We start from the raw sequence: 12,500 nt of genomic DNA on the forward strand, positions 1-12,500 counted from the left end.
TTTGACATTTTTCCGTCTGGCCCACCCTGGGGGGTCCAGGGGCATCGGGGGCCCTCGGCCGACCGGACTTCGTACTCGCTCGACTATGTCGAATATGTCGACGCTTCCCCTTCCCCGCCGCGGGGGGGTCCGCGTCGACGATCCTTTGCCCAAGGATAGCGCGCCCTGCCTGGGTACAGGGACCCGCGCCTCCCGCCCTTGATCCTTCTCAAATGTCCCGAGGCCTGGAAGTCCGTCAGGGGAGCCTTCCGGAGGCCTCGTCCGGGTTCGGTGCACCCTGCCTGGGCACAGGGACACACACTTACCCCTGGCCGACAACCAGACTTTGACATTTTTCCGTCTGGCCCACCCCGGGGGGGGGGGGGGGTCCAGGGGCATCGGGGGCCCTCGGCCGACCGGACGTCGTCCTCGCTCGACTATGTCGAATATGTCGACGCTTCCCCTTACCCGCCGCGGGGGGGTCCGCGTCGACGATCCTGTGCCCAAGGATAGCGCGCCCTGCCTGGGTACAGGGACCCGCGCCTCCCGCCCTTGATCTCTCTCAAATGTTCCAAAGCCTGGAAGTCTGTCAGGGGACCCTTCCAGAGGCCTCGTCCGGGTTCGGTGCACCCTGCCTGGGCACAGGGACACACACTTACCCCTGGCCGACAACCAGACTTTGACATTTTTCCGTCTGGCCCACCCCGGGGGGTCCAGGGGCATCGGGGGCCCTCGGCCGACCGGACGTCGTCCTCGCTCGACTATGTCGAATATGTCGACGCTTCCCCTTACCCGCCGCGGGGGGGTCCGCGTCGACGATCCTGTGCCCAAGGATAGCGCGCCCTGCCTGGGTACAGGGACCCGCGCCTCCCGCCCTTGATCTCTCTCAAATGTTCCAAAGCCTGGAAGTCTGTCAGGGGACCCTTCCAGAGGCCTCGTCCGGGTTCGGTGCACCCTGCCTGGGCACAGGGACACACACTTACCCCTGGCCGACAACCAGACTTTGACATTTTTCCGTCTGGCCCACCCCGGGGGGGGGGGTCCAGGGGCATCGGGGGCCCTCGGCCGACCGGACGTCGTCCTCGCTCGACTATGTCGAATATGTCGACGCTTCCCCTTCCCCGCCGCGGGGGGGTCCGCGTCGACGATCCTGTGCCCAAGGATAGCGCGCCCTGCCTGGGTACAGGGACCCGCGCCTCCCGCCCTGGTTCTCTGTCAAAAGTCCCGAGGCCTGGAAGTCTGTCAGGGGACCCTTCCGGAGGCCTCGCCCGGGTTTGGTGCACCCTGCCTGGGCACAGGGACACACACTTACCCCTGGCCGACAACCAGACTTTGACATTTTTCCGTCTGGCCCACCCCGGGGGGTCCAGGGGCATCGGGGGCCCTCGGCCGACCGGACGTCGTCCTCGCTCGACTATGTCGAATATGTCGACGCTTCCCCTTCCCCGCCGCGGGGGGGTCCGCGTCGACGATCCTGTGCCCAAGGATAGCGCGCCCTGCCTGGGTACAGGGACCCGCGCCTCCCGCCCTGGTTCTCTGTCAAAAGTCCCGAGGCCTGGAAGTCTGTCAGGGGACCCTTCCGGAGGCCTCGCCCGGGTTTGGTGCACCCTGCCTGGGCACAGGGACACACACTTACCCCTGGCCGACAACCAGACTTTGACATTTTTCCGTCTGGCCCACCCCGGGGGGTCCAGGGGCATCGGGGGCCCTCGGCCGACCGGACGTCGTCCTCGCTCGACTATGTCGAATATGTCGACGCTTCCCCTTCCCCGCCGCGGGGGGGGGTTCGCGTCGACGATCCTGTGCCCAAGGACGGTGCACCCTGCCTGGGCACAGGGACACACACGTCAATCGGGACTTTGTCGCTCAGCCTAAAAGGTCGGCCTGAAGCACTGTCGTGCGTCCCGACGGGGTCCGCCCACCCGCCCGCCGGTGCCGCTGCCTTCCTCTGGGTGTGCCCTCTCCGGGGATACCATGCGCGGGGTGGGCGAACCCTCCCGGGGGTCCAGGGACCGGTGCCAAACACCCCGCGCACAGCGATCTCGACCTTGTCAATGTTACGCTCAGCCTACTTCGGGGCCACGCTGCACCGCCCGTGCGGGTTCGCGCACCCACCCGGTGGTCCCGCTGCCTTCCTCCGGGTGTGCCCTCTCCGGGGATACCATGCGCGGGGTGGGCGAACCCTCCCGGGGGTCCAGGGACCGGTCCCAAACACCCCGCACACAGCGATCTCGACCTTGTCAATGTTACGCTCAGCCTACTTCGGGGCAACGCTGCACCGCCCGTGCGGGTTCGCGCACCCACCCGGTGGTCCCGCTGCCTTCCTCCGGGTGTGCCCTCTCTGGGGATACCATGCGCGGGGTGTGCGAACCCTCCCGGGGGTCCAGGGACCGGTCCCAAACACCCCGCGCACAGCGATCTCGACCTTGTCAATGTTACGCTCAGCCTACTTCGGGGCCACGCTGCACCGCCCGTGCGGGTTCGCGCACCCACCCGGTGGTCCCGCTGCCTTCCTCCGGGTGTGCCCTCTCCGGGGATACCATGCGCGGGGTGTGCGAACCCTCCCGGGGGTCCAGGGACCGGTGCCAAACACCCCGCGCACAGCGATCTCGACCTTGTCAATGTTACGCTCAGCCTACTTCGGGGCCACGCTGCACCGCCCGTGCGGGTTCGCGCACCCACCCGGTGGTCCCGCTGCCTTCCTCCGGGTGTGCCCTCTCCGGGGATACCATGCGCGGGGTGGGCGAACCCTCCCGGGGGTCCAGGGACCGGTCCCAAACACCCCGCGCACAGCGATCTCGACCTTGTCAATGTTACGCTCAGCCTACTTCGGGGCCACGCTGCACCGCCCGTGCGGGTTCGCGCACCCACCCGGTGGTCCCGATGCCTTCCTCCGGGTGTGCCCTCTCCGGGGATACCATGCGCGGGGTGGGCGAACCCTCCCGGGGGTCCAGGGACCGGTCCCAAACACCCCGCGCACAGCGATCTCGACCTTGTCAATGTTACGCTCAGCCTACTTCGGGGCCACGCTGCACCGCCCGTGCGGGTTCGCGCACCCACCCGGTGGTCCCGCTGCCTTCCTCCGGGTGTGCCCTCTCTGGGGATACCATGCGCGGGGTGGGCGAACCCTCCCGGGGGTCCAGGGACCGGTCCCAAACACCCCGCGCACAGCGATCTCGACCTTGTCAATGTTACGCTGAGCCTACTTCGGGGCCACGCTGCACCGCCCGTGCGGGTTCGCGCACCCACCCGGTGGTCCCGCTGCCTTCCTCCGGGTGTGCCCTCTCCGGGGATACCATGCGCGGGGTGGGCGAACCCTCCCGGGGGTCCAGGGACCGGTCCCAAACACCCCGCGCACAGCGATCTCGACCTTGTCAATGTTACGCTCAGCCTACTTCGGGGCCACGCTGCACCGCCCGTGCGGGTTCGCGCACCCACCCGGTGGTCCCGATGCCTTCCTCCGGGTGTGCCCTCTCCGGGGATACCATGCGCGGGGTGGGCGAACCCTCCCGGGGGTCCAGGGACCGGTCCCAAACACCCCGCACACAGCGATCTCGACCTTGTCAATGTTACGCTCAGCCTACTTCGGGGCCACGCTGCACCGCCCGTGCGGGTTCGCGCACCCACCCGGTGGTCCCGCTGCCTTCCTCCGGGTGTGCCCTCTCTGGGGATACCATGCGCGGGGTGTGCGAACCCTCCCGGGGGTCCAGGGACCGGTCCCAAACACCCCGCGCACAGCGATCTCGACCTTGTCAATGTTACGCTCAGCCTACTTCGGGGCCACGCTGCACCGCCCGTGCGGGTTCGCGCACCCACCCGGTGGTCCCGATGCCTTCCTCCGGGTGTGCCCTCTCCGGGGATACCATGCGCGGGGTGGGCGAACCCTCCCGGGGGTCCAGGGACCGGTCCCAAACACCCCGCGCACAGCGATCTCGACCTTGTCAATGTTACGCTCAGCCTACTTCGGGGCCACGCTGCACCGCCCGTGCGGGTTCGCGCACCCACCCGGTGGTCCCGCTGCCTTCCTCCGGGTGTGCCCTCTCTGGGGATACCATGCGCGGGGTGGGCGAACCCTCCCGGGGGTCCAGGGACCGGTCCCAAACACCCCGCGCACAGCGATCTCGACCTTGTCAATGTTACGCTGAGCCTACTTCGGGGCCACGCTGCACCGCCCGTGCGGGTTCGCGCACCCACCCGGTGGTCCCGCTGCCTTCCTCCGGGTGTGCCTTCTCCGGGGATACCATGCGCGGGGTGTGCGAACCCTCCCGGGGGTCCAGGGACCGGTGCCAAACACCCCGCGCACAGCGATCTCGACCCTGTCAATGTTACGCTCAGCCTACTTCGGGGCCACGCTGCACCGCCCGTGCGGGTTCGCGCACCCACCCGGTGGTCCCGCTGGCTTCCTCCGGGTGTGCCCTCTCTGGGGATACCATGCGCGGGGTGTGCGAACCCTCCCGGGGGTCCAGGGACCGGTCCCAAACACCCCGCGCACAGCGATCTCGACCTTGTCAATGTTACGCTCAGCCTACTTCGGGGCCACGCTGCACCGCCCGTGCGGGTTCGCGCACCCACCCGGTGGTCCCGCTGCCTTCCTCCGGGTGTGCCCTCTCCGGGGATACCATGCGCGGGGTGTGCGAACCCTCCCGGGGGTCCAGGGACCGGTGCCAAACACCCCGCGCACAGCGATCTCGACCTTGTCAATGTTACGCTGAGCCTACTTCGGGGCCACGCTGCACCGCCCGTGCGGGTTCGCGCACCCACCCGGTGGTCCCGCTGCCTTCCTCCGGGTGTGCCCTCTCCGGGGATACCATGCGCGGGGTGGGCGAACCCTCCCGGGGGTCCAGGGACCGGTCCCAAACACCCCGCACACAGCGATCTCGACCTTGTCAATGTTACGCTCAGCCTACTTCGGGGCCACGCTGCACCGCCCGTGCGGGTTCGCGCACCCACCCGGTGGTCCCGCTGCCTTCCTCCGGGTGTGCCCTCTCTGGGGATACCATGCGCGGGGTGTGCGAACCCTCCCGGGGGTCCAGGGACCGGTCCCAAACACCCCGCGCACAGCGATCTCGACCTTGTCAATGTTACGCTCAGCCTACTTCGGGGCCACGCTGCACCGCCCGTGTGGGTTCGCGCACCCACCCGGTGGTCCCGCTGCCTTCCTCCGGGTGTGCCCTCTCCGGGGATACCATGCGCGGGGTGGGCGAACCCTCCCGGGGGTCCAGGGACCGGTCCCAAACACCCCGCACACAGCGATCTCGACCTTGTCAATGTTACGCTCAGCCTACTTCGGGGCCACGCTGCACCGCCCGTGCGGGTTCGCGCACCCACCCGGTGGTCCCGCTGCCTTCCTCCGGGTGTGCCCTCTCTGGGGATACCATGCGCGGGGTGTGCGAACCCTCCCGGGGGTCCAGGGACCGGTCCCAAACACCCCGCGCACAGCAATCTCGACCTTGTCAATGTTACGCTCAGCCTACTTCGGGGCCACGCTGCACCGCCCGTGCGGGTTCGCGCACCCACCCGGTGGTCCCGCTGCCTTCCTCCGGGTGTGCCCTCTCTGGGGATACCATGCGCGGGCAGTGCGAACCCTCCCGGGGGTCCAGGGACCGGTCCCAAACACCCCGCGCACAGCGATCTCGACCTTGTCAATGTTACGCTCAGCCTACTTCGGGGCCACGCTGCACCGCCCGTGCGGGTTCGCGCACCCACCCGGTGGTCCCGCTGCCTTCCTCCGGGTGTGCCCTCTCCGGGGATACCATGCGCGGGGTGTGCGAACCCTCCCGGGGGTCCAGGGACCGGTCCCAAACACCCCGCGCACAGCGATCTCGACCTTGTCAATGTTACGCTCAGCCTACTTCGGGGCCACGCTGCACCGCCCGTGCGGGTTCGCGCACCCACCCGGTGGTCCCGCTGCCTTCCTCCGGGTGTGCCCTCTCCGGGGATACCATGCGCGGGGTGGGCGAACCCTCCCGGGGGTCCAGGGACCGGTCCCAAACACCCCGCGCACAGCGATCTCGACCTTGTCAATGTTACGCTCAGCCTACTTCGGGGCCACGCTGCACCGCCCGTGCGGGTTCGCGCACCCACCCGGTGGTCCCGCTGCCTTCCTCCGGGTGTGCCCTCTCTGGGGATACCATGCGCGGGGTGTGCGAACCCTCCCGGGGGTCCAGGGACCGGTCCCAAACACCCCGCGCACAGCGATCTCGACCTTGTCAATGTTACGCTCAGCCTACTTCGGGGCCACGCTGCACCGCCCGTGTGGGTTCGCGCACCCACCCGGTGGTCCCGCTGCCTTCCTCCGGGTGTGCCCTCTCCGGGGATACCATGCGCGGGGTGGGCGAACCCTCCCGGGGGTCCAGGGACCGGTCCCAAACACCCCGCACACAGCGATCTCGACCTTGTCAATGTTACGCTCAGCCTACTTCGGGGCCACGCTGCACCGCCCGTGCGGGTTCGCGCACCCACCCGGTGGTCCCGCTGCCTTCCTCCGGGTGTGCCCTCTCTGGGGATACCATGCGCGGGGTGTGCGAACCCTCCCGGGGGTCCAGGGACCGGTCCCAAACACCCCGCGCACAGCAATCTCGACCTTGTCAATGTTACGCTCAGCCTACTTCGGGGCCACGCTGCACCGCCCGTGCGGGTTCGCGCACCCACCCGGTGGTCCCGCTGCCTTCCTCCGGGTGTGCCCTCTCTGGGGATACCATGCGCGGGCAGTGCGAACCCTCCCGGGGGTCCAGGGACCGGTCCCAAACACCCCGCGCACAGCGATCTCGACCTTGTCAATGTTACGCTCAGCCTACTTCGGGGCCACGCTGCACCGCCCGTGCGGGTTCGCGCACCCACCCGGTGGTCCCGCTGCCTTCCTCCGGGTGTGCCCTCTCCGGGGATACCATGCGCGGGGTGTGCGAACCCTCCCGGGGGTCCAGGGACCGGTCCCAAACACCCCGCGCACAGCGATCTCGACCTTGTCAATGTTACGCTCAGCCTACTTCGGGGCCACGCTGCACCGCCCGTGCGGGTTCGCGCACCCACCCGGTGGTCCCGCTGCCTTCCTCCGGGTGTGCCCTCTCCGGGGATACCATGCGCGGGGTGTGCGAACCCTCCCGGGGGTCCAGGGACCGGTCCCAAACACCCCGCGCACAGCGATCTCGACCTTGTCAATGTTACGCTCAGCCTACTTCGGGGCCACGCTGCACCGCCCGTGCGGGTTCGCGCACCCACCCGGTGGTCCCGCTGCCTTCCTCCGGGTGTGCCCTCTCCGGGGATACCATGCGCGGGGTGGGCGAACCCTCCCGGGGGTCCAGGGACCGGTCCCAAACACCCCGCACACAGCGATCTCGACCTTGTCAATGTTACGCTCAGCCTACTTCGGGGCCACGCTGCACCGCCCGTGCGGGTTCGCGCACCCACCCGGTTGTCCCGCTGCCTTCCTCCGGGTGTGCCCTCTCCGGGGATACCATGCGCGGGGTGTGCGAACCCTCCCGGGGGTCCAGGGACCGGTCCCAAACACCCCGCGCACAGCGATCTCGACCTTGTCAATGTTACGCTCAGCCTACTTCGGGGCCACGCTGCACCGCCCGTGCGGGTTCGCGCACCCACCCTGTGGTCCCGCTGCCTTCCTCCGGGTGTGCCCTCTCCGGGGATACCATGCGCGGGGTGGGCGAACCCTCCCGGGGGTCCAGGGACCGGTCCCAAACACCCCGCGCACAGCGATCTCGACCTTGTCAATGTTACGCTCAGCCTACTTCGGGGCCACGCTGCACCGCCCGTGCGGGTTCGCGCACCCACCCGGTGCTCCCGCTGCCTTCCTCCGGGTGTGCCCTCTCTGGGGATACCATGCGCGGGGTGGGCGAACCCTCCCGGGGGTCCAGGGACCGGTCCCAAACACCCCGCGCACAGCGATCTCGACCTTGTCAATGTTACGCTCAGCCTACTTCGGGGCCACGCTGCACCGCCCGTGCGGGTTCGCGCACCCACCCGGTGGTCCCGCTGCCTTCCTCCGGGTGTGCCCTCTCTGGGGATACCATGCGCGGGGTGTGCGAACCCTCCCGGGGGTCCAGGGACCGGTCCCAAACACCCCGCGCACAGCGATCTCGACCTTGTCAATGTTACGCTCAGCCTACTTCGGGGCCACGCTGCACCGCCCGTGCGGGTTCGCGCACCCACCCGGTGGTCCCGCTGCCTTCCTCCGGGTGTGCCCTCTCTGGGGATACCATGCGCGGGGTGTGCGAACCCTCCCGGGGGTCCAGGGACCGGTCCCAAACACCCCGCGCACAGCGATCTCGACCTTGTCAATGTTACGCTCAGCCTACTTCGGGGCCACGCTGCACCGCCCGTGCGGGTTCGCGCACCCACCCGGTGGTCCCGCTGCCTTCCTCCGGGTGTGCCCTCTCCGGGGATACCATGCGCGGGGTGTGCGAACCCTCCCGGGGGTCCAGGGACCGGTGCCAAACACCCCGCACGTCGATCGGGACTTTGTCAATTTTACTCTCAGCCTACGAAGGAGCTCCGTCGGGCCGCCCGACGGGGTCCGCCCACCCGCCCGGCGGTACCGCTGCCTTCCTCCGGGTGTCCGCTCTCCAAGGATCCCAAGCCGGGGTGGGCTCGGCGGGGTCCGGTGGCCGTCGGGGAGCCGTCCCGCCCGCCCGCGTGTCTCCTGGGACGGCTCGGCCCCCCTCCGCGAGGGAGGCCGAGGGAGGGCAGCCGAGGTGCGGTCCTGCTGCGCGCACTCCGACGCCCGCGGCTTAGGGGAGAGGCCCGGGGAGCGAGGCGTGCCGACGCGGGACCGGAGTCTCGCGGGCAGCCTCGAGGACCCCGAGGGGCCTTGGGTCTCCCGCGCCGGGACGCGGTTGCGCTTCCTGCCGGACCGCCCGGCCGCCCCTCCCTATGCCCTTCGGGACCGCCGACCCCTCCGCCGCTCCGGGTTCCGGGATCCCGTGCCCGAGGTGGGCGCGCCCTGCCTGGGATGCAGGGACCCGCGCTTAGCCCCCGGGGACACGCCGATCGGGACTTTGTCGATTTTACGCTCAGCCTACGAAGGAGCTCCGCCGGGCCGCCCGACGGGGTCCGCTCACCCCCCCCCCCCCGGCGGTACCGCTGCCTTCCTCCGGGTGTCCGCTCTCCAAGGATCCCGTGCCCGGGGTGGGCTCGGCGGGGTCCGGTGGCCGTCGGGGAGCCGTCCAGCCCGCCCGCGTGTCTCCTGGGACGGCTCGGCCCCCCCTCCGCGAGGGAGGCCGAGGGAGGGCAGCCGAGGTGCGGTCCTGCTGCGCGCACTCCGACGCCCGCGGCTTAGGGGAGAGGCCCGGGGAGCGAGGCGTGCCGACGCGGGACCGGAGTCTCGCGGGCAGCCTCGAGGACCCCGAGGGGCCTGGGGTCTCCCGCGCCGGGACGCGGTTGCGCTTCCTGCCGGACCGCCCGGCCGCCCCTCCCTATGCCCTTCGGGACCGCCGACCCCTCCGCCGCTCCGGGTTCCGGGATTCCGTGCCCGAGGTGGGCGCGCCCTGCCTGGGATGCAGGGACCCGCGCTTAGCCCCCCGGGGACACGCCGATCGGGACTTTGTCGATTTTACGCTCAGCCTACGAAGGAGCTCCGCCGGGCCGCCCGACGGGGTCCGCTCACCCGCCCGGCGGTACCGCTGCCTTCCTCCGGGTGTCCGCTCTCCAAGGATCCCGTGCCCGGGGTGGGCTCGGCGGGGGCCGGTGGCCGTCGGGGAGCCGTCCCGCCCGCCCGCGTGTTCTGGGACGGCTCGGCCCCCCCTCCGCGAGGGAGGCCGAGGGAGGGCAGCCGAGGTGCGGTCCTGCTGCGCGCACTCCGACGCCCGCGGCTTAGGGGAGAGGCCCGGGGAACGAGGCTCGCCGACGCGGGACCGGAGTCTCGCGGGCAGCCTCGAGGACCCCGAGGGGCCTTGGGTCTCCCGCGCCGGGTCGCGGTTGCGCTTCCTGCCGGGCCGCCCGGCCGCCCCTCCCTATGCCCTTCGGGACCGCCGACCCCTCCGCCGCTCCGGGTTCCGGGATACCGTGCCCGAGGTGGGCGCGCCCTGCCTGGGATGCAGGGACCCGCGCTTAGCCCCCCGGGGACACGCCGATCGGGACTTTGTCGATTTTACGCTCAGCCTACGAAGGAGCTCCGCCGGGCCGCCCGACGGGGTCCGCCCACCCGCCCGGCGGTACCGCTGCATTCCTCCGGGTGTCCGCTCTCCAAGGATCCCGCGCCCGGGGTGGGCTCGGCGGGGGCCGGTGGCCGTCGGGGAGCCGTCCCGCCCGCCGCATGTTCTGGGACGGCTCGGCCCCCCTCCGCGAGGGAGGCCGAGGGAGGGCAGCCGAGGTGCGGTCCTGCTGCGCGCACTCCGACGCCCGCGGCTTAGGGGAGAGGCCCGGGGAGCGAGGCTCGCCGACGCGGGACCGGAGTCTCGCGGGCAGCCTCGAGGACCCCGAGGGGCCTTGGGTCTCCCGCGCAGGGACGCGGTTGCGCTTCCTGCCGGACCGCCCGGCCGCCCCTCCCTATGCCCTTCGGGACCGCCGACCCCTCCGCCGCTCCGGGTTCCGGGATACCGTGCCCGAGGTGGGCGCGCCCTGCCTGGGATGCAGGGACCCGCGCTTAGCCCCCCGGGGACACGCCGATCGGGACTTTGTCGATTTTACGCTCAGCCTACGAAGGAGCTCCGCCGGGCCGCCCGACGGGGTCCGCCCACCCGCCCGGCGGTACCGCTGCATTCCTCCGGGTGTCTGCTCTCCAAGGATCCCGCGCCCGGGGTGGGCTCGGCGGGGGCCGGTGGCCGTCGGGGAGCCGTCCCGCCCGCCGCATGTTCTGGGACGGCTCGGCCCCCCTCCGCGAGGGAGGCCGAGGGAGGGCAGCCGAGGTGCGGTCCTGCTGCGCGCACTCCGACGCCCGCGGCTTAGGGGAGAGGCCCGGGGAGCGAGGCTCGCCGACACGGGACCGGAGTCTCGCGGGCAGCCTCGAGGACCCCGAGGGGCCTTGGGTCTCCCGCGCAGGGACGCGGTTGCGCTTCCTGCCGGACCGCCCGGCCGCCCCTCCCTATGCCCTTCGGGACCGCCGACCCCTCCGCCGCTCCGGGTTCCGGGATACCGTGCCCGAGGTGGGCGCGCCCTGCCTGGGATGCAGGGACCCGCGCTTTGCCCCCCGGGGACACGCCGATCGGGACTTTGTCGATTTTACGCTCAGCCTACGAAGGAGCTCCGCCGGGCCGCCCGACGGGGTCCGCCCACCCGCCCGGCGGTACCGCTGCCTTTCTCCGGGGGGGTACGGTGGCCGTCGGGGAGCCGTCCCGCTCGCGCGTCTCCTGGGACGGCTCGGCCCCCCTCCGCGAGGGAGGCCGAGGGAGGGCAGCCGAGGCGCGGTCCCGCTGCGCGCACTCCGACGCCCGCGGCTTAGGGGAGAGGCCCTGGGGCCTTGGGTCTCCCTCGCCGGGACGCGGTTGCGCTTCCTGCCGGACCGCCCGGCCACCCTCCCTGTGCCCTTCGTGACCGCCGACCCCTCGTCGCGCATCTGGCGGCAGCCGCCGCCTCCGCACCGGCGCGATGCGGCATCTGGGGGGAGGGGGACCCTCTCGCCTTTACTGACACGGGCTCCGCAGAGTGGCTAGCTCCCTGCCGGATCACGCTTCGTTAGATCGATCGAGGGACCTTCAAAGACGGATATAGCCTTCCGGACCGTGCCGTGGCGCGACTCGGCACCGGGGGGATCGAGGCCCTTCGCCGACACGGGCTCCGGGGCCCGGCCGGACGAGGGGGTCGGTTCCCGCCGGATCGCGCGTCGAAACGACCGTCTGGGGATATTGCGAATGATGCCGTTCTCTCCGGACACATCTGGGGGAGCCCACTCCGTGCCGCTCAAGCTCGCCTCCCGGGAGGGACGACCCCTTTCCCGGCGGGAGTTCCGCCGGGAGGGGGTATACCCTAAGGGCCCCCCCGAGCCCCGGCACGATGCGGCGTCAGGGGGAGCGAGACCCTCTCGCCTTCGCCGACACGGGCTCCGGAGCCCGGCCGAACGAGAGGGTCGCTCCCCGCCGGATCGCGCCTCGCCAGATCGATCGAGGGACCTTCAGAGGATGAAAAACCGAGAAATTACGCCCATAGCTCGGCCCCTCCGGTCCAAAGAGGGTGCCGGCAGGGCACGCGCGCATCACCCCCGGGACCGGGGGACTTCGGCGGACCGCCCGCCGGAGTTGCTCGACTCGCTCGACGTCCCGGCCCTCTGGCACGGGTGGCCGTTCCGCTGCAACTGTTCCCAAGGACGGCGCGCCCTGCCTGGGTACAGGGACCCGCGCCTCCCGCCCTTTTAGCCTCTCTGGGTCTGTGCGTGTAAAGGGGACCCTTCCGGAGGCTTTGCCCGGGGACCGACCGGCCCCGGGTCGGGTACGCGAACCGGACCCGTTCCCCCCGGCATTCACCGAGGGAGAAGGCAGAGGTTCGTCCGCAGGGGAGCACACGCTCGGCCCTGGCGTACCCCGGGAGAGCAGCCGTGCTTCTCGCTCTCCTGCTATCCCCAGGCAGGTGGCCGTTCT

The sequence above is a fragment of the Hyla sarda genome, unplaced genomic scaffold (assembly GCF_029499605.1).
Source record: "Hyla sarda isolate aHylSar1 unplaced genomic scaffold, aHylSar1.hap1 scaffold_218, whole genome shotgun sequence".
Classification (NCBI taxonomy): domain Eukaryota; kingdom Metazoa; phylum Chordata; class Amphibia; order Anura; family Hylidae; genus Hyla; species Hyla sarda.